The following is a 19,473-nucleotide window of genomic DNA, read 5'->3' on the forward strand; positions in this document are numbered from 1 at the left end:
GTTTCCATCTCATCCAATTCACGTCAAAATAGCTGACCTTTCTTTCCCTAGAAAAATGGTTATCAAATAGTAGAAATTTTATTTCTAATTAGAAATGGCTAATAATATAAGGTCATTGGAAAAGTTAGAAAAGGAAAAATAGAAAGGTCCTGGTGAGATTAGATGTCTAAGAACTGAATTATTCTCTCTGAATAGAAGAAGTTTTTAAAATCAAGAGAAAGAGATTCAGATAGCTCTGCACACCATCTTTTAAGTGGAAGATAACATTTTTGGTTAAGCTCGGGGTAAGCAAACAAAATTTAAAAAAGCATTTCTATTTACACAGACCATTTACAAATCAGGCACTTCTGCTTTGGGCTTTATCTAACACAGAGGTCTCACCTGTGGAGGAATTTTGTGGGGGATGCTTGGCGATGTGTGGACATGTTTTTGCTTGTCTTGACTTCTGGACTCTGGGAAGAAGGGATGGAGAGTCAAGGGAAGACATGTATGTGTTGCTGGTCATCTGAGGGTAGAGGTGAGGATGCTGTGGAACTTCTTAAGATGAACAGAACAGACCTTCATGGCAGCATAAGGTATAGCTTTCTGTACATGCCAGATTGTCTAATTTCTTGTGACAAGACTTGTGCAAGTTAAACTTGAGTTTGCATATGCTTTCATTGTAGCTTGGTCTTCCATTTGTCACTACAATCATTGTTCCCACTTTTGTTCTCAATTTCTTTCCTCTTCTTTTTTTTTTTTTTTTTTTTTGGTGTAAGTGGGGTTCCTGGAAGCCTTTCTACCTCCGGGATACATTCCCAGACCAATTTTATACTTTTTATTTGGAAACAGGGTCTCTTATGCCAACACAGCTGGCTTCGAACCTACGCGATCCTCCCGTCTCTGCCTCTCAAGCGCAGGGGTTACAAGCATGCACCACGCCCGGCGGCTCTCAATTACTTAAATGGACTATACACACAAACACACACACACACACACACACACACACACACACACACACACACATATTTATTTAACTGTGCAGCATATTTTAATTACTATTCAACTGGATTTTTTCAAAAACCTGGGAAATATCAAAATATTTTACATTCCTGTAGAGGAAATACATGATTGTTTGTTTGTTTGTTTGTTGTGGTACTGGGGATTGAACTCAGGGGCATTCTACCTCTGAGCTACACTCTTATCCCTGTTGTTTTGTTTTGTTTTTTTAAACAGGGTCGCACCAAATTATAGAGGGCCTCACCAAGTTACTGAGGCTGGTCTTGAATCTGTGATCCTCTTGTCTCAATCTTCCAAGTACTGGGATCATAGATTTGTGCCACCGTGCCTGGCTAAGAAATGCAGTTTAAACTTCAAAGAACTATATTCACTAATATGATTTTGTACTATAAACTCCTTTACAATGAAGAATTTTTCCTATTTAGCATTCACAGATAATTGTAGGAGCTGTACTAGTTCTGTTTTAAATAGTATCCACTGGTTCTTAAATTTTAAAAGGCCAGAGAGCTTAGGGATAGGAACATTTTTGCAGTAGCTCAGCTTATTTGTAAAATATCTTGAATAATGAGATAAAGGAAAACATAATGCAATACTTTAATAAGATATGACAAAAATCATGTAAAGGAAACTTTCCATTCTTCTGCCATGTAGACTGCAAAGAAAATTTGTAGATCAGATCTGATACTTTTATATCAACTTCTGTTCCGGAATGTGAAGAATATCTCTATAATGTGAAGAATATCTTTATGAAACTGTTTTGTATGGAAAGTGTCATGTAGCTAGTTGAGCATGGAGGATAGGTGGGGCAGAGCTGAAGGTACCTTGGAGGTGTTTTGACGACTTCTCAGATCTTTGGTAAAACTTCCCCATATCTGTAACTTTCTCTTTAGTCAACTTTTTCTGTGCAGTCCTACTACACCTAGAGTAGTAGCCATTCCCTAAATTGTTCACACTGATGCCCTTCCTCCAGGACCCAAGCATTTATAATGCACTAGGTCAAGGATAGAGGAATGTACCTTGACCACAATTGTTGCCAACAACCACTACAAGGCAAGCATTTCCTCAGTAACTCATCAATAGACTAGTTTTTATAGACTCAGAAATAAGAATTCTGTCTATTGTTACACATTGTTTCTATCCATTTTCTCCTAAGAGTTAAAAGAGAAATCACAAATATTTGTTAGGTCTAATATTTTCAACTTCAAATTTTTATTTATTTCTCTTAGTAACCCTAGAAATTAGGTATTATATCCGTCGCACAGATGCAGGAACCACGGCACAGAGCACGTCGATTCAATTCAGTTCGTCTTAGGTTTGTAACCACATCTGTCTCAGCATAATGCTCTTCTTATTTTCACTTTATCATAGTGCTCCCTTTCTTTTTAAAATAGAAAAGTTTTTAACTGAGAAAGCCATAGGGCGATGTTTCTCAGGTAGCTGAAAATCCCCTTAAGTGCTTGTCAAGTTATAGATTTCCAAATCCAGGCAGATCAAATTTATGGATTCCTTCAAGGATTTCAGGGTGTCCATGGACTCTGAAGCTGCATTTGTTCTTTTCTGCAAGTGTGGTATGTATGTCATTCAGAATGCCTCTCACCAGACCTGCAAAAGGGACTCTGATCCCCAGAAGGGAAAGAATATCAGCTGTAAGACATTGCAATAGTGTCTTGTCATTTTCTAGTTTGGAATCAGCTGCTGGAAACTAGGAACGTTGACGTCAGAATGGTATACAATTCAGACAACAGGCTGTGTTTTCCCAGCCCACACCTATTCTTACCCTGGCTCAACTTTACCTCACATCTTTTGACTGGGATCATTCTTGTTCCCTACTAAAATTATATCACTCAATGGCAAGAGATTCTCCTATGAACAGAATTCCTTCTATGACAAATGATGCCGAATTTTTTGTCCCCTTGTCTACATTAACTGCAGAACTGAGCACTCAGTGACCCAAGTTGTCTAACATTTTACTGTAAGCAGGATAAAATTTATGTGAAAGAACACAGTTACCGTATTCTCTGTAGTCTGAGTCTACAGAGAACAAAATAACAGTGGTAGCACGACCCTTGGGCAAAATGCTAATGGCTACATAATTGACTTAGCAGATAATTATAAAACACAGTTCCATATTAAAACACAAAAGATGTAATTATTGCACTTTATAAACTAATTAATGAACACTAACTCAATCCAATAATTAATAATTCATTATTTAACCTCTAATTAAATAATCATCCTTCCTTTCCCTGCAAACTTTGCTGGTGGTTTAATTGCTCTGGGCCAAATATACAAGCGATCTCTCTTCCTCTGTTAATTAAACAGTGAAGAGATTTGAAATCATTGTAACAGGGAGAGTTAAGGAATTTAGATTGAAGTATCTCCCATTTGAAAGAGACAAGAGTATCTCCTAGCCTCCACTTTCACTCAAAGCTTTACTTAATTAAAATGGTCCAGGGTGAAAACCTGATAAGGCAATCAATTAGTAGAAGGGTGGTGAAGATCTAAATCAAGCCTTGGAAGGGATGCAGAAGCCCATCAGGCAAAGTCAGAGTTCCCTGGTGCACCTGGAAACAGCAGGCACCAGCTTATGCGATCCGACTATGCACACCTCCTCCCAACCCTATGTTCTTTGACGTCACATCGATAACTTGAAATCAATCATCATGGGAGTACTCACACAATGTAATTGGAGCACACTAAAAACCAGGGCTTCTCTTCCTTTCTTTTCTCTCCTCTCCTCTCTTCTCTTCTCTCTTCCTTTTCACCTTCTTTCTATTAGCAGTGGTTGTTAAACATTTACTAGCATACTACTGCCCTTGGAACTACAAAGATGACTTGTGGCTGAGTCCTAGGATGTCTGATTATAAGTGCCCAAGTCTCAGGATCAAGGTTGGCCTGCAGATTATAGTTCTGTGTCTGGGAACCTGGAAATGAAACTCATGTTTTCAGAGTCAGTACTCTGTGATCATCAGTCTTTAGAATTCTCTGAACAACCCATTTCAGTGAATCCTCACACAGTGCTGTGATGGATATTGTTATACTTTTGAATAAACAACATATCCTTTCCTCACAGTGATTATTCAGTAGCTTTTTATTTTTTCTTTTTTTGCCTAGTTATTTATATATGTGTATTGGGACATTATAATCTCACATCATAATGTAGTTCACAGTGATAGAGACATAGATGCACACAGCACTTGGTGGGCTTTCCCCCGATTTCCTCTCTATTTCCCCATACAGGATATTAAGACTGACATTGGTATTCTCATATCTAGATAATGTTCATGGAAGTGCCTTCATTGATTCTCCCTCCCCTCACTCTTTCCCCTAGACCACCTCCCTGGCTCTACTGGAGTTTCTCCTCAATTATCTAAAGTCCTCTTGTATCCCAATTACTCCCTAGCCTAAGAGAGAAGACATATGACCCTTCACCTTCTGTGACTGGCTAATCTCACTTAGTATAATGTCCTCCAGGTTCATCTATTTTCTGCAAATGACATAATTTTGTTCTTTATGGCTGAGTACAATTCCATCGCATGTATACCTCATAATTTTGTAATCCATTAATTTGTTGGTGGACACCTAGGTTGGCTCCATAATTTGGCCATTATGAATTGTGCTGCTATAAAAATGGACATGCATATATAATTAAAATATGCTGGTATCGGTCCCTTTCGAAAGATACCCAGGAGTGGTATAGCTGGATCATATGCTGGATCCATTTCCAATTTCCTGAGGAATCAACACACTGCTCTCCATATAACTGTACCAATTTGCAATCCCACCAACAGTGCAGAAGGGTTCCTATTTTCCCACATCCTCTCCAGCATAAACCTACTTATTTGTTAGTGACTTACTCTTTAATTTTAAAAAATTTAATAAATCCCCAGCATTTCAATGCGCAGCAAGACAGTAAGATTGTTTTCTACTTGTAACATTTGTATGTACATATAGCTCTTGCTATGTGTGTATATGTGTGTGTATGTGTGTGTATTCTGATTAAAATTTATGTCTTTGATTCTTTCATGTTTATTGAAGGCAGAGTGACACATCCATAGCATATGTTTTCTGTAGAGGCCAGGAATAGCAGGGCAGTCTAGCAGACATTTTCCTGAGAGAAAGGGTTTCCCTGGCAGGAAGCAGTGGTGGGAGTGGCTTGGGGGTTCTGACTGGGTGAGGTCCTCCCTTCATCATGCAGCGCACAGCATCACATGTGAAGACACAGTACATCTGCTGCTTCCTTCTCTCTCCCGGTGGCTTTCCCATAGGGCTCATTTTACTTAATAGTGACTAGAAGTTTCCTCATCAGTAACACTGATTATGAAAATACCCACTTTGTACGTACCTCCTACAAATTAAATGAACTAATATTTAGGCTCTTATACCAGTTCCTAACACCTAGTGAGAAGTCCATAGGTGATGCCATCCGTGATGGAGAGGGGATTCAGCATGGGCAGGCATCCAGAGCTGGAAAGGGAGGGGCTTTTCCAGGAAGTTGACAATGTGGACACCAGAGAGCACAAAAATGTGCAGAGGGTAAAGACGACCAGTTCCCACGATGGGCAGCCAGAGGGTCCCTGCTTCTCCTTGCCTGGCCCCCAGAGTCTTACACATGCAGCAATTGCACTGCTTCATGGTTGTATAAGAGCAACTCAGGCCATGTGTGAACCTGTAATGCCAGTGCTTGTGGAGCTGAAAAGGGAGAGTTGCAAGTTCGAGGCCAGCCTCACCAACTTAATGAAACCCTGTTTCAAAATAATTTAAAACATTAAAAAGAGAGGTATAGCTGGGGATGTAACTCAGAGGTAGAATGTCCCTTGGTTCAATCTCCAGTGCCAGAAGGAAGAAAGAAAGAAAGAAAGAAAGAAAGAAAGAAAGAAGCGAGCTTAGGCCCTGTAGCAGCTCTTCCTGGTTCTCCTTGCCTCTCCCTGGACCTCAGATATGACTGCCTCTTTGGTCTCTCTCTTAGGCAGTGATTTATCTCAAACACGTATATGATTGTGTAGTTCCTCTCCTGAAAACTCTTCACAGCTTTCAGAATGAATTTCAAAGATGATAGAACATTTTAAAGGGCTCTTCACACCTGGCCTCTGCTCTAAAGTCGCTTCACGCCCAGCCCCTGCCTTCCCGCCACAGGGAGCCAGCGCCGCTCTGGATCCCACCGTGGCACTCATGTCTTGTCGCGCGCCTTTTCCTGAATCTCAAACGTACTCTTTAGAGAGCTCCCATTAAGCATTCTAATAGGGTGAATTTTCTACTCCATCAAAGTTCACCTCCAGCATCACCTACACATGCTGTGATGAGAGTCCCAAATCCCTCAAGTTTAATGCAGATCCATTGTCCATGCTTCCAGAGCACCCCTTTTATGACTCTAGTGTGGGGCTTGTCATGCTATAACTGTTTTACTTGTTTGACCCTGCTCCCCCAACACACACACACACACACACACACACACACACACACACACTGCCCATATCCCAGCAATTTTATCCAGCATCAGGTTAAAAGTTCTGTTACTTGAGTGCAAATCCTAATCCTGCCAATCACTTTTTCACAATTGTAAAACAAGAGCTTATAGGCATAATCACTTCTAGGGGTGTGGGAGGGCTAAATTCAGAGACCTATGCGGCATCTCAAAAGTGGCCTGATGTTTCTTAAGTGCTCAGTGAATTTGACTATGGTCATTTTTCCTTGAGACCATACACTATTCCACACTGCAAGATCAGTACTATGGGTCAAGTTTATTACAGCCCAATACAGACTAGGCAAAGGGTCATGGACTCTCTGGTTGGATGAGATTGGGTTGCTCTGCTGAGCTGTGGCATGTCTAAATATTGTTTAAAAAGGGTTCTTATCATTCGGACATAGTGGTGCATGCTTGTAATCCCAGTACTTGGGAGGCTGAGACAGGAAGATTGTAGGTTTGAGGCCAGTCTCATCAAATTAGTAATACTCTACAATACTTAGTGAGACCCTATTTCAAAACAAAACAAAAGCTGGGTGTGGTGGCACATGCTTGCAATCCCAGTACTTGGGAGGCTGAGACAAGAGGATCACACAGGTTTGAAGCCAGCCTCAGCTTTTTAGTGAGGCTCTCAGTAACTTAATGAGTCCCTGTTTCCAAATAAAATAGCCCCCTGGGTTCCATGTCCAGACACACACACACACACACACACACACACACGCACACACACACAAATAATAATAATAAAATAGGGCTATGAGTCTAACTCAGGGGTAGAACATTCTTAGATTCAATTCCTAGTACCAAAAAAAGTTCTTATCTCACAGGATTGTGGATAGTAAATGAAACCAAGCAATTCATTTCCCCATGTAAATACTTAAAAATGTTAGCGATCATTAGTACTCAGCACCTACTGAGAGTTGCAAATGAATGATGAGTGGGCCACAGCGCCACCGCCAGTGATGGTCTGGGACACAGCGGCTGCTGTCCTCTGACCAGGCACAGACCCATCAGCTCTACCATGGCCATGGTTCTCACTCTGAGACCATGCTATTTGGCCCTGTTGTTTTCCAAGTGGCTTTGGTGACAAAGATCTGGCTCCTGCTGCAATTGCACCTCGAGTCCTACCACTAAATCACAGCCACTGATAAATTGCTGGGGTGCGGGGGCCGGCGTGACAGAGAGGGTATGTAGTCTCGCCCGAGAGGCTCACTCAAACTTTCAAGTAGCCTCCACGATAAATCCAGGACTGTCGCTTGGTGATTAGTTAGAGGAAACAGAAACTGCTGGACAAAGCCAGGAAATGACCTTAGAGACTAAACATGGTGTATTTTATTTTAGGGCTTTTTCTCACTTAGAAGTGCTGCCAGGTTGTTTAAAGAGAATGAGTGTTATCAGGGAAGGATTTGGGGGATCTGCGAGGCTTTTGACAACATGTGGTAAAAGATTTACAAAGCCCGGAATCAAAGGAGGAGGCTGGACAGGAGGATGTATACTGGAGGTACTGCAGGTGGGCTCAGGATTGATGGAACGTTTTATTGCCCTTCGGGGAGCTTTCTAGTAAGCATGATGGACTCCATGAGGCGGGGCGGAAGCCCGGGCAGAATGGCACGTTTCTAAGAAGGATGGGGGAGCGAGGGGAGGGCCGCAAGCCATCTGGGTCATTTGGAACCCGTGGGAGTTAATCAAGGAAGGGGGTAGAGGGGCGAGACACAAGCAGGAGAAGTAAGATTTGGGGCACTGTCCTGCCCTCAGCTTTAGATGCATGGAAAATTGGGGAAATATTTGAGGGGAAAAGATTTAACAATTTAGAACTATTTGCAGGAAACAGGGAGAGAAAAAGGTGTATAGTATGGCACCTCTCTTATGTTGTTGAGTGATGGGAGGACCACTGCTGCTAACGCTTTACCATCATTAACATAATAGAGGCAGGAGACACTGGTTGCTGAGGCTGGTTAAATTCACCTGATATAAGCTGGACGTGGTGATACACACTTGTAATCCCAGCATTTGGGAGGTTGAGACAGGAGGATGGAGGTTTTGCGAACAGCCTCAGCTACTTAGTGAGGCCCTTTGCAATTCTGTGATGCCCTGTTTCAAAATAAAGAATGAAAAACAGGGCTGGGCCTGTAGCTTGGAGGTAGAACGCCCTAGGTTCCATCCCTAGTACCACACACACATAAAAAAAAAAATTTAGTATGTTGTAAGTGAAGGAAATGAGTATTGTATGCAGGGCTGCCTGACTCCAAAGCCTTGCATTATTAGGGATGGGCAGGCAGAGTTTAATACCAGGTTTAGGAATCCCTTCTTCTCTGCTGTCTTAAGTACCTTGTAGTCCATCATTGAAGTGGTATGGGGTCCCCAAAGCCTTGGCCCAGGGGCCTCCCCTATAGTTTCCCTGCGTTGTGAGGATATTTCTGGTTTACCAAAAATGGGTGTTTTCATGGTCTCTCATCTGCAGATAACCACCTTCAGGTTTCTCTACATGTTATATCGCTGGATTGTCCTGAGCCCTTTATTTTTAATGAACCATTAACTGAGTCATGTGAAGGAGTAATCCCAAGGCCATTTATTTCCTTTGCTAAGGAGAATTTGCAAATGGTTCTGGGATTTTAAAAAATGTGATAAAATAATAGCTAATAACATCTTCAATTTATGGAGTGCCTACCATGTGCTAGGCACTGTGAAGCATTTTATAATCACCATCTTATTTAATTGAAAACTGGTGACATGCAGGCAAATCTGGTCTGTAGGTTGGAACCATGTTTTCAAGTTCTAAGTTTGAATGTCTTTAAATGGAGCCCGTGCCCTGAGATTTTCTCAGTCTTCACCACCCCCTATTGTTTACCCCTTTGACTTATTTAAATTACCACCAGGGTCCTGTAGGCAGTTGCATTTGTAACCTCTGCCTTAAAACGGCCGAATGAAAGAGATCACAAGTGATCGCATTTTGTTGCTGAGACAGAGAGTGTGTGACTTGGCCAGTGGCCCATAGTGAGGAAGTGGCAAGTTAGGATTTAGAAACAGGTACTTCGGATCAGAAAATAAGCTTCTAACAACTTTTTCTATTCCCTTGCTGTCGTGGTGAGGTTGGTACAGAATGATGTAGTGTCTTTCTTCAGGTGTAAAAGAAATGGTCCTGAATAATGAATAGCTGCGATGCACGTCCTACTTCTTTTCTATCTCCCCCTTCTTATGGGTGTCACTTCCGCTTTTCCATACTAGGCAGAGACTACAATTGCCTGTAGAACTGCCAGTTACTTTTCATCCCAGGCCATCAGGTGGTGCCTGAGAAACCAGTGGCATCGTCTTCATAGCCCTTGTCCTGGCACACAAACAACTGGTAACTGATAACTGAGAGCCACTGTTACTGCAATGGTCCTAGCTACTGCTATTCTTCTACCTACCAGGGAGAAGGTCATAATGTTCATCCAATTATTTAAAATATCACCGACTGAGGGGTGACATTTACCTTTTGTTTTACAATTGTACCTTTACTGACTAATTTGTAAATTAAATTACTTTTCCGAGTTGGTCAATCTTCTTGTTTTATATACTGTGCATAGAATATTAGCTTTAACATATTCATTTATTCATTCACCACACAGCAGATACTTATGAGTGGCCAAGTGTTAGGAGCTGAGATTGAGCGCGGTTAGAATTCTTGCCCTTAAGGTTAATGCATTCTAGTGCAGTGTCTTTAAACAGCAGGACACAATTCATTAGTGACACATAAAAATAATTTAGTGAGTCATGACAAGCATTAAAGAAAATGGAACAAACAAGAAAATATGGAAGCAAAATTTAGGTATGCATTATTCACCAACATTTAAATCATATTATTTACAAAAATGTCACAGATATCCTGGGTTGTGTGGTAAAATACATTCCTAACAATAGGAATAGATTTTTAAAAAAGTCATTGAATGCCATGGGCCTGGTGGTCCAGGAAAGAGGGTAAAGGAGAACAGATGCTGGAACAAGAAGATGACCAGATGGCTGAATTACAAGGGCTTCCTTTGCCCCTCAGGTGTTTCTCAGTAAGTCAACAGATGTCCACAGACTAAAAAACCCTTGAAAATCCCAGCCTGAAATCTCTTTGGGGGCTGATATTTCACATTCTGGAACTAAACCTCTTCTTGGCCTTAAACCTTCTCTCCCCTCTATTTGCCATAACTAGCATCAGTGACCACTCTTCTGTAGAAACGGAAACCCACACGTAGAGAAACCCACATGTATTTCCTAATCTCTCTAAACTTGCAAACTTCCAGTCTTACCAGAGGACCATGACTTCTAATCACATAGTCACATTCCCAGTGCCACAGAGAGCTTAACTATTTACAGGCTGAGAGGAAATTAATGAGTGGAGAGAGGCTGGCAAGCTTTTCAGCCAAACCTCATGAGCTCGGCAGCCTTGTCAGAAATTCAGTTGTAGCCTATTTGACGAAGGCCAAACCCGCGAAAACCAGGTTTCTGTGCCAAACACAGGTTCCAAGAAAGTTCACATTTCTATCCTAGCCCCATTGCCTGCGAGCATGCCCGCTTGTGGATGTGAGAGCAGTGCTTGTTTATCTTTTCTAAGCCTTTTGTCTGGGAATTTTCTGCTGCGCATTCTCAAGATTTTCACCCAAATCCAGACAACATGGTCCCGTTTTGTTTAGATTTGTTTTTCTTTAAAGAGTCCTCCAACTAAGCTTTGAAGCAAGCACCCTGGGATGATAAATGAGGGGAACTCACACCTCTTTGAAGGACTGTGATTCTACTCTGTCTGCCGGGAGCCTAAGCCAAGCTGCTCTAAATTGATTTACAGAGACAACTGGGAAAATGGGAAAGCGTTTCCGTGGAAATGCGGCTAATTAAAGGCTGGGTTTGCCTGCGCCGTCTTCGCTTCACTCTTTCTCATGCCTTGGCTTCTTTAGCACCATGTTCCTTTACAAGTATAGAAGTTCCATTGCTCCAGGAGGTCCCCAAGGCTGCAACTCATAGAAAGGTGTATTCCTAAGTGGAGTGGTGGGCCATCCTCAAGACACACCTTCCGAGCCATTTGTTCCTGTGAGCGAGGGCTCGAGGAGCAGTTGTTTTCCTTCCCAGTTTGTTTTTAAGGAACAGCTGCTTCTCCAAGCATTTGGCTAACTCTTCTCTAAGCCTGAACAAAATAACTAGGAGCCAAGAACTAGAGAATGAATGAATATATACATATACATATATACATATATATACATATATATTTACCTTAAAGCTAAACAGATTGTGCTTTTTTTCTCACATATGAGTGCTCTTTCTAGCAAAATTGGAGAAAATGTACTTGGCTATATCTTGGGACTGGTGATAGTAGGTGGGGGAATTACTGAATATAAATGAACCCAAACCCTTTGGTTTCCAAACCAAGTGATACCTGAGGTCACAGATGAGTGTTAGCTACAAAGATTGTGTGATTTCCAAAAGCAGAATTGCTACCCAGATAATTATTAACAGTATCCAAGGCTGCTAATTCTCTTCTCCTTCTCTATTACCTCCTGCTCACTTCACTGTGGAGTTCCCTTTATGTTTCCATGGAAATACAGAGTGATTTACATGAAACGGTCTTTAAAACAAGCATGGGGAAATCCATCCTTTGTGTATCAACCTTATTAACTATATTCTATTGCACCACTTTGATATGAGGCCTAATGGATCATGTCAAACCATTGGACCGTGTATTTTGTTCCATGTCAACACTCAAATCTATTATGAAAATATATAGGGGGTGTGATTTGAGGGTCAGTCTGTTGTAGCTTTAATAACTGAGTGGACAGATTTTCAGAGTGCTCTGGATCCAATGGCAACAGATGCACAATGTTATTTTCTCCTATGTTTATAACAGTAGCATTAATTCCCATTTAAATTTAATTTAATATTCTTTTTCCACATTATTTCTGCTATTGGCTCCATGTCTCCAACCTCTCCATGGAGCCAATAACCTCCTCTTCTTGAACCTAGTAAGGCAATTCCAGTTAGCATGCCTAGAACAATGCCAGGCATAGAGTAGGTCTTTCCATACATGCTTCCATCCTTTTCAAGTCTATAATGTAATCATTCTTTTTAGCAAAAAGATGACTGCTCAAAATAACATTTAACATTCAATGAAGGATAATAGCAAGAGGTCGGGTTTTTTTTATTTTTAGTAACAGTCAGCTCACATCTTTGTTGTCATGTTTTTGGATGAAGGATCCAGAATGGAATAGATGCAAGAGGAGCAACAGAGACCTCTTCTTTAGGAATATAAATTAGTTGCCATGATGCATGTGTGTGAGAGAGTTTACGGGCTATACTATGTGGACTTCAAGAACAGGAATTGGGAAAGAGGGGATGCGGTCAAGGAGCACATGACCTCTGACCCCGGGCTGACTGGGCCTCAGTCCTGCCTCTGCTTCTTGCAGGATGTGAAAGCTTGACCGACCCGCCCACTTGTTCTATGACTTAGCTCCCTCATGTACAAACTATGTTTAGTAACATACTTACCTCTGAGGGCTATTACAGAAATTAAATCAGTGTCTATAAATTATCTTTAAAATGCCCACTGTATAGCCTGATGTGGTGGCACACTTGTAATCCCAGCATTCTGGAGGCTGAGACAGGAGGATCACAGGTTCGTGGCCAGCCTCAACTACTTAGTGAGGCCCTCCGCAACTTAGTGAGAACCTGTTTCAAAATAAAGAATAAAAAATAGGGCTGGGGGTATAGCTTGGAGATAGGAAGCCCTGGGTTCCATCTCTAGTACTTAAAAATAAATAAATAAATAAATAAATAAATAAATAAATAAATGGCCCATTGTATGATAAGGGTATTATTATCATTCAAAAATTACCCTCATCTTTGTGGTATTTACTGGAAGAAAATTTGCTGGGTGATATAAAAGAAAATACGTGATTTTATTTAAAAGGAGAGAAGAAAGTTTAGAAAGATGTGAACAGTACTTGCAAGAGAATTAGGTAGTATTGACAAGAAAAGAAACCTCAAATGTAGCAGCCTAAAGAAAAAAAATGTATCAGGGTTAAGTAGTAGATGTAGAATAGATGAATCAGGAGTTCAGAGGAGACATTGGAGAAACAAGATGAGCGTGTAGACTGTTGATGCTCTGACATCACTGGAAAGAGGCCAGGCTGGATGCTGGTTAAAGCTGAACCAAGTGAAGTGGAGTTGACAGAAGCTGGGGTGTGGGTATCGGCTGCTTCCTGCCAGTCCCTGCAATGGTGGTAGGAGGTAATGCTGGTACCGGGGAGACTGGTGGCTTCTCATGCTAATAACAGAATAAAGATGCCAGGTGCAAAATAAGTACATAGTTATTGAGAGAAGCTCAGTACATGGAGGAAATCTCAGCTGAAGTTTTGAAGGAATTAGTAGGAGACGATGCTGAACTCACCATCATCTAAGCATGGAATGTCCTTAGAAACTCAGTACTATAGTATGATTCTGTGTGAACCTGTGTTGCCTCATCTCTTTTACCTAATGGCTTTTGCCTAATGAAAAATATTCCAGGGCAAGAAAACCTAGAACTCATTCTCTTGGTGCTATGGCTCTGTGGGTCTACTTGGATTATTAGCACTTGGAATAGCTGTCTTAGATTATATACAAATGTGTGTATAGATGTATATGTGTATATAAAGATATATATGTATAACGCCGGGCGTGGTGGCGCATGCTTGTAATCCCCACACTTGGGAGACGGAGACAGGAGGATCGCGCAGGTTCGAAGCCAGCCACGCTGGCTTAAGAAACCCTGTTTCCAAAAAATATATAAAAATAGGTCTGGGAGTGTAGCCCAGAGATAGAAGGGTTTCCAGGAACCCCAGTACCACCAAAAAATATATATATATATTTATGTATAAATCCATGTACATGATTTCTCTTCTTTATATATGCCTAATAAATGTTTATATAAGGAAAATAACTTTATATATACATATATATACCTAATATATGCCTAATAAGATGTGTAAAGTGGTAATAATTAGTACCGCATTAGTTAGTTTACCATCACTGTAACAAAACATCTGAGACAACTAACTTATAAAGAGAAAAAGGTCATTGTGCCTCAGGATAAGTTGAGGAGTAACCAATGAGTAACCACTTCATTGCTTTGGACTTGTGGTGAGGCAGCACATGTGGGTGGGAGTGTGCAGTAGACTAAAACCATTTACATCACAATCTATGAAGCAAAAGGTAAGAGGAAAAGACTGAGGTCCCACAGTCCCCTTGAAGGGCACATCTCCAGTTCCCTAAGGACCTCTCACTAGGTCCCTCCTCCTAAAGGTTCCATCATTTCCCAATAGCAGCACCCTGGGGACCAAGCCCTAAAACATGCCCATTTAGAGGGGCATTTAAGATCCAAACTATAGTAAATCTCTACCCCAGTCAGGGAGTAGGAACTGCCTGGCATGTAGCAGTTTTTTTTGTTTTTTTTTGTTGTTGTTGTTTTTTGGTGGTACTGGGGGTGGAACCCAGGGGCTTTCTACCTCCAGGCTATACTCCCAGACCTATTTATTTTTTATATTTTATTTGGAAACAGTGTCTCACTAAGTAGTTGAGGCTGGCTTTGAACCTGTGCAATCCTTCTGTCTCAGCCTCCCAAGCCCAGGGATTAAAAGTGGGTGCCACCACACCCGGCTTATGTAGCAGTTTTTTAAAACCTTATTATGATTATTGTTACTGTTATTTGTCACATACTTTTTATGTGTATAGCTTTTAAACTACAAAAGTAATACATAGAGTGAGGACAGATAGACGAATGAGCATGAAGATGAAGGAGAATGTGGATGAAGAGGAAGATGAGGAGGAGAAAGTGGAGGAGGCTGTCTGGGAGTTAGAGATGAAGAAAGAGCAGAAGCATAGGAGGGGCAGAGCGGTCGCCTGCAATCTCCACCCAGAAATGATCAGGCTGACATTTTAATGTACGGATCATACTGTGGCAATTCCTCCATACACATACACATTCTCAATGGATAGATAATAGATATTTTATAAAACTACCACCTCCCAAGCATGCTTTGGAATGCCCTCACCCCTTTTTACACTGAATAATATATGATAAACATCTCTCCATGCCAAAAAACCCAGAAGAGTTCATTACTATGACTAAATGCATACGGTGTTATGAATGTTTAGATTGATTCACTTTTATTTAGCATCCCTGCCTCTTATAATTAGCATCAGTTATCTTTTAATTAAAATCATATTTTTTCCATAAATTCATACTCAAACAGTTCATATTCATGTAAAAATTACAAGTCTAAGCCCTCTTTTGTCTACCCTGACACCAAACTATGCCCCTTTTTCCTGTCTTTTGTATTATCACTCTTCTCAGAGAAAACTTGTATCAACAGTTGAAAGCGTTTCCTCCCACACCTTTTTCTAAACCCGTGTGCGTGCATGTGTGATGTCTGTGTGTGTGTGTGTGTGTGTGTGTGTGTGTGTGTGTGTAGTTGGAGTAGTTAGAAGGTTTTTTCCACTTACTTATAACAATCAGTCCCTGAATTTAAATATATTCTCTGTGATTTAGAAATATTTAGTACTTAGAGAAAATATTTACACAGCTTTAGTCAAAGAGTAAAATAAATCATGGATAGTTCATAGTTTATTTCTATTGAATTATGCATAGGATTAGGTTAAATCTGGAAAATCAGCCACCTCAAATGCTTTCTGGTAGACTCTGGATATGGGTGAATGGAACATAAATTATAAGCAAAACACATCCAGGAAATCACTTAGGAGTCAATGTAGAACATTTTACATGAAGTTCATTTAACCTCATGAACTTACATAAGTTTTGTTATTACACATCTACATTTATATCCTGATTGCATGTCTTTCTAATCCAAGCCCTAGAATTATATCTTGCCCCTATAAATCAATAAAGCATGTGCTACATTTTCATATTTTCTTAGTAACAATATCCCATTAAAATATACTTATTTCCTTAATATTGTAATAGACTCAAGCTAAAAATGTTTCAAATGATATTTCTAAGAAAGTGGGTTGGGGACTTCCGGGAAGATGGCAACCGAGAAAAGCGGGGCTTAAGAACCCCGCTAACAACCAATCTCTATTACCACAAAAGCAGCGTCTTTCATAGCCAGAAAACACCATCACCAGAGAAACAAAAAAAAATGTAATTACAAGGGACAGAGAAAAAGAGGGATGGAAAAAAGGGGCACCAAAAAGAAACCAGACTGCAGTGCTGCGGCCAGAGCCTTGGCACAGAGCGGCAGGAGCCATCTTTCCTTGCAGCGCCAGCCCCAGAGAGGAGGGGGACTCAGAACGGAGCTCAGAGCCACAGAGGAGATACGCCGGCCTCACCACAGCAGCAGCGCCTTACTGCCAGCGGCAGCGGCTAGTTCACCGGACGGCTACAGCTACAGACCAATGCACTCAACAGCCCACCAGGCTCCAGAGAGAAGCGGTGGACAGCGAGCCGAGGTGAGTCGCTGTGGATCAGCCGGAAGGAATTCGGCAGATTTTTCAGCGCAGGGAGCATCTAAAGCTCCCAGTGGCTGGGCTCAGTACACCCTGCAGGGACTCAGAGCAGAGCTCAAAACCAGAGAAGAAATACGCCAGCCTCACGGCCGAGGGTGTGGCAGCGGCGCCATATTGCCACCGGCGGCAGCACCAGCGAATTCACCAGGTCCACTATAGCTCCATCTGCATACTCAACAACAGTGAGTCAAATTGTGGGCCCCAGTACTTTACTCCCAGGGACTTGACCCAGTGGGGGAGTGGCGGTGGCAGAGATATCACACCATAGGAGAACACCCAACCTGGCACCCCCCATGGTCTAAAGCAGCCTCTATAGACTCCCAGGGTCTGAGACTCTGTGATACAACCCAGTAAAGGAGTAGTGGGGACTGAGATACCACAGACTCAAGATCCAGAGCACCTTAAGTGAAGTCGTAGTGACCCAAGGGAAGAACCTAGAGAAGGCGCAAACTTCCGAAATCATGGGAAAGAGGAATAACAATGGAGCAATGAATTCCCACAACCCCACAACATCAGAACCCGATAAAACAAAAATTCAGAGATTTCTAGAAGATCAAATCAGGAAAATAACTGTAGAAATAATAGAGGTATTTCGAAAAGAATTCAGAGAGAGCCAAAAAGAGACAAAGGATGCAATTAATGAAGTAAAGGCCTCAATTCAAAGTACAAACAACTGATTAGACCACATGGAGAATAGAATCTTGCTCTTAGAAGATGAGCAATCCAAAAATGAACGCATAGTTTCTAAATTAGAAAAAAAAATATCCGACAGCAGGAATCTGACATTGAAGAAATATGGGTCCATTTTAAGAGAGCTAACCTAAGAATAATTGGAATAGAGGAGGGAAAAGAAGGTGAAACCAAAGGGATCAACAATCTCTTCAAGGAAGTAATAGCAGAAAATTTTCCAAACATAGAGCAAGAGGTTGATACACAGGTCCAGGAAACTTATAGAACCCCCTTTAGAAGAGAAGAGGATCCCCATGCCACAAAATTGTCAAAATGACCAATGTGGAAGCCAAGCAGAGAATCTTAAAGGCAACAAAAACAAAGGACCAAGTGACATTCAGAGGCAAACCAATTAGAATCACTCCAGACTTCCCAAACCAAGTCATGAGAGCCAGAAGGGCTTGGAGTAACATATTCCAAACTCTGAAAGAAAACAACTTCCAGCCAAAAATTTCCTACCCAGCAAAACTTTCTATCAAATTAGATGGGGAAATAAGAAGCTTCCATGACAAACAGAAACTGAAGGAATTTATGTCTTCAAAACCAGCGCTAGAGAAAATACTGAAAGAGATTAATTACAAAGAAGAAATAGGTAACACACACCAGAACCAGAGAAACAAGATTTTCCATCCAACAGACAACTAAGATTGGCATTAGTAACGTGAGTTTAACGCTGAAAATAGGCAGAATGAAGGAGCCCACATAATAATTTTAAAAGATTATCAGCCAAGCATGGTGGCACATACTTCTAATCCTGTACTTGGGAGGGTGAGACAGGAGGATTGACAGTTTGAGGACAGCCTCAGCAAATAGTGAGACACTCATCATCCTAGTGAGATCTTGTTTCAAAATAAAAATAAAATGGGGCTGTGCATGTAGCCCGGAGGTAAATGTCCCTGGTTCAACCTCCAATGACACACACACACACACACACACACACACATTCTCAAAAACTACACTAGATTCCCATCCAGAACTATTAAGCATTTGTCATTTGTGACTGTCTACCAACAAGTTCCTACCCACTTCAGAGTCTATATGAGAAAACTATAAGTGGTGCAGAAGGAGTCACTGGAGTAAAAGTCCCAAACCTCATAGTATATTTATATCCCATTAACCTCGCTAAGTGAAAACCACATCCCAGAATCTCCCTTTTTGTGTTGTGGGGTCAGGAAGGGGTAGAGACTTTTTTTTTTTTATCTTCCAATTACAAGTTTTTTTTTGGTTTTTTTTTTTTGTTTTTTTTGCGGGTCTGGGAATGGAACCCAGGGGCATTGACCTCCAAGCTACACCCCATGCCCTGTTTTTTATTCTTTATTTTGAAAAAGAGTCTCACTAAGTTGCAGAGAGCCTCACTAAGTAGCTGAGGCTGTCTGCAATCCGCTATCCTCCCATCTCAGCCTCTCAAATGCTGGGATTACAAGCATGTGCCACCACACCCGGCTCACAAGTTTTTATTATTTCAATTTTAATTTTAATCAGACCAATAAACAAATGGTTGGACATTTAAATATTTTAGTGGAAAATAATAAGTGGTATTAATAAATATATTTGATTAAAAAAAACTATTTTTCACATTTGTATACTTTTACCCCTACAGAGGCTTTATATAAAAACATGGTCATTTTTTTATTGGTACACTATAGATTCACATCATAATGTGGATCATATTGACAATGGCATACATTCACACAATACTTGGTGTTCTCCCCCACTTCCCCTTCCCCTTCCTCCCAACAATAAGTGTCTTTTGAAGAAGAATCCTAAGG

This window comes from Muscardinus avellanarius (assembly GCF_963383645.1).
Source record: "Muscardinus avellanarius genome assembly, chromosome: 13".
Taxonomy (NCBI): Eukaryota; Metazoa; Chordata; class Mammalia; order Rodentia; family Gliridae; genus Muscardinus; species Muscardinus avellanarius.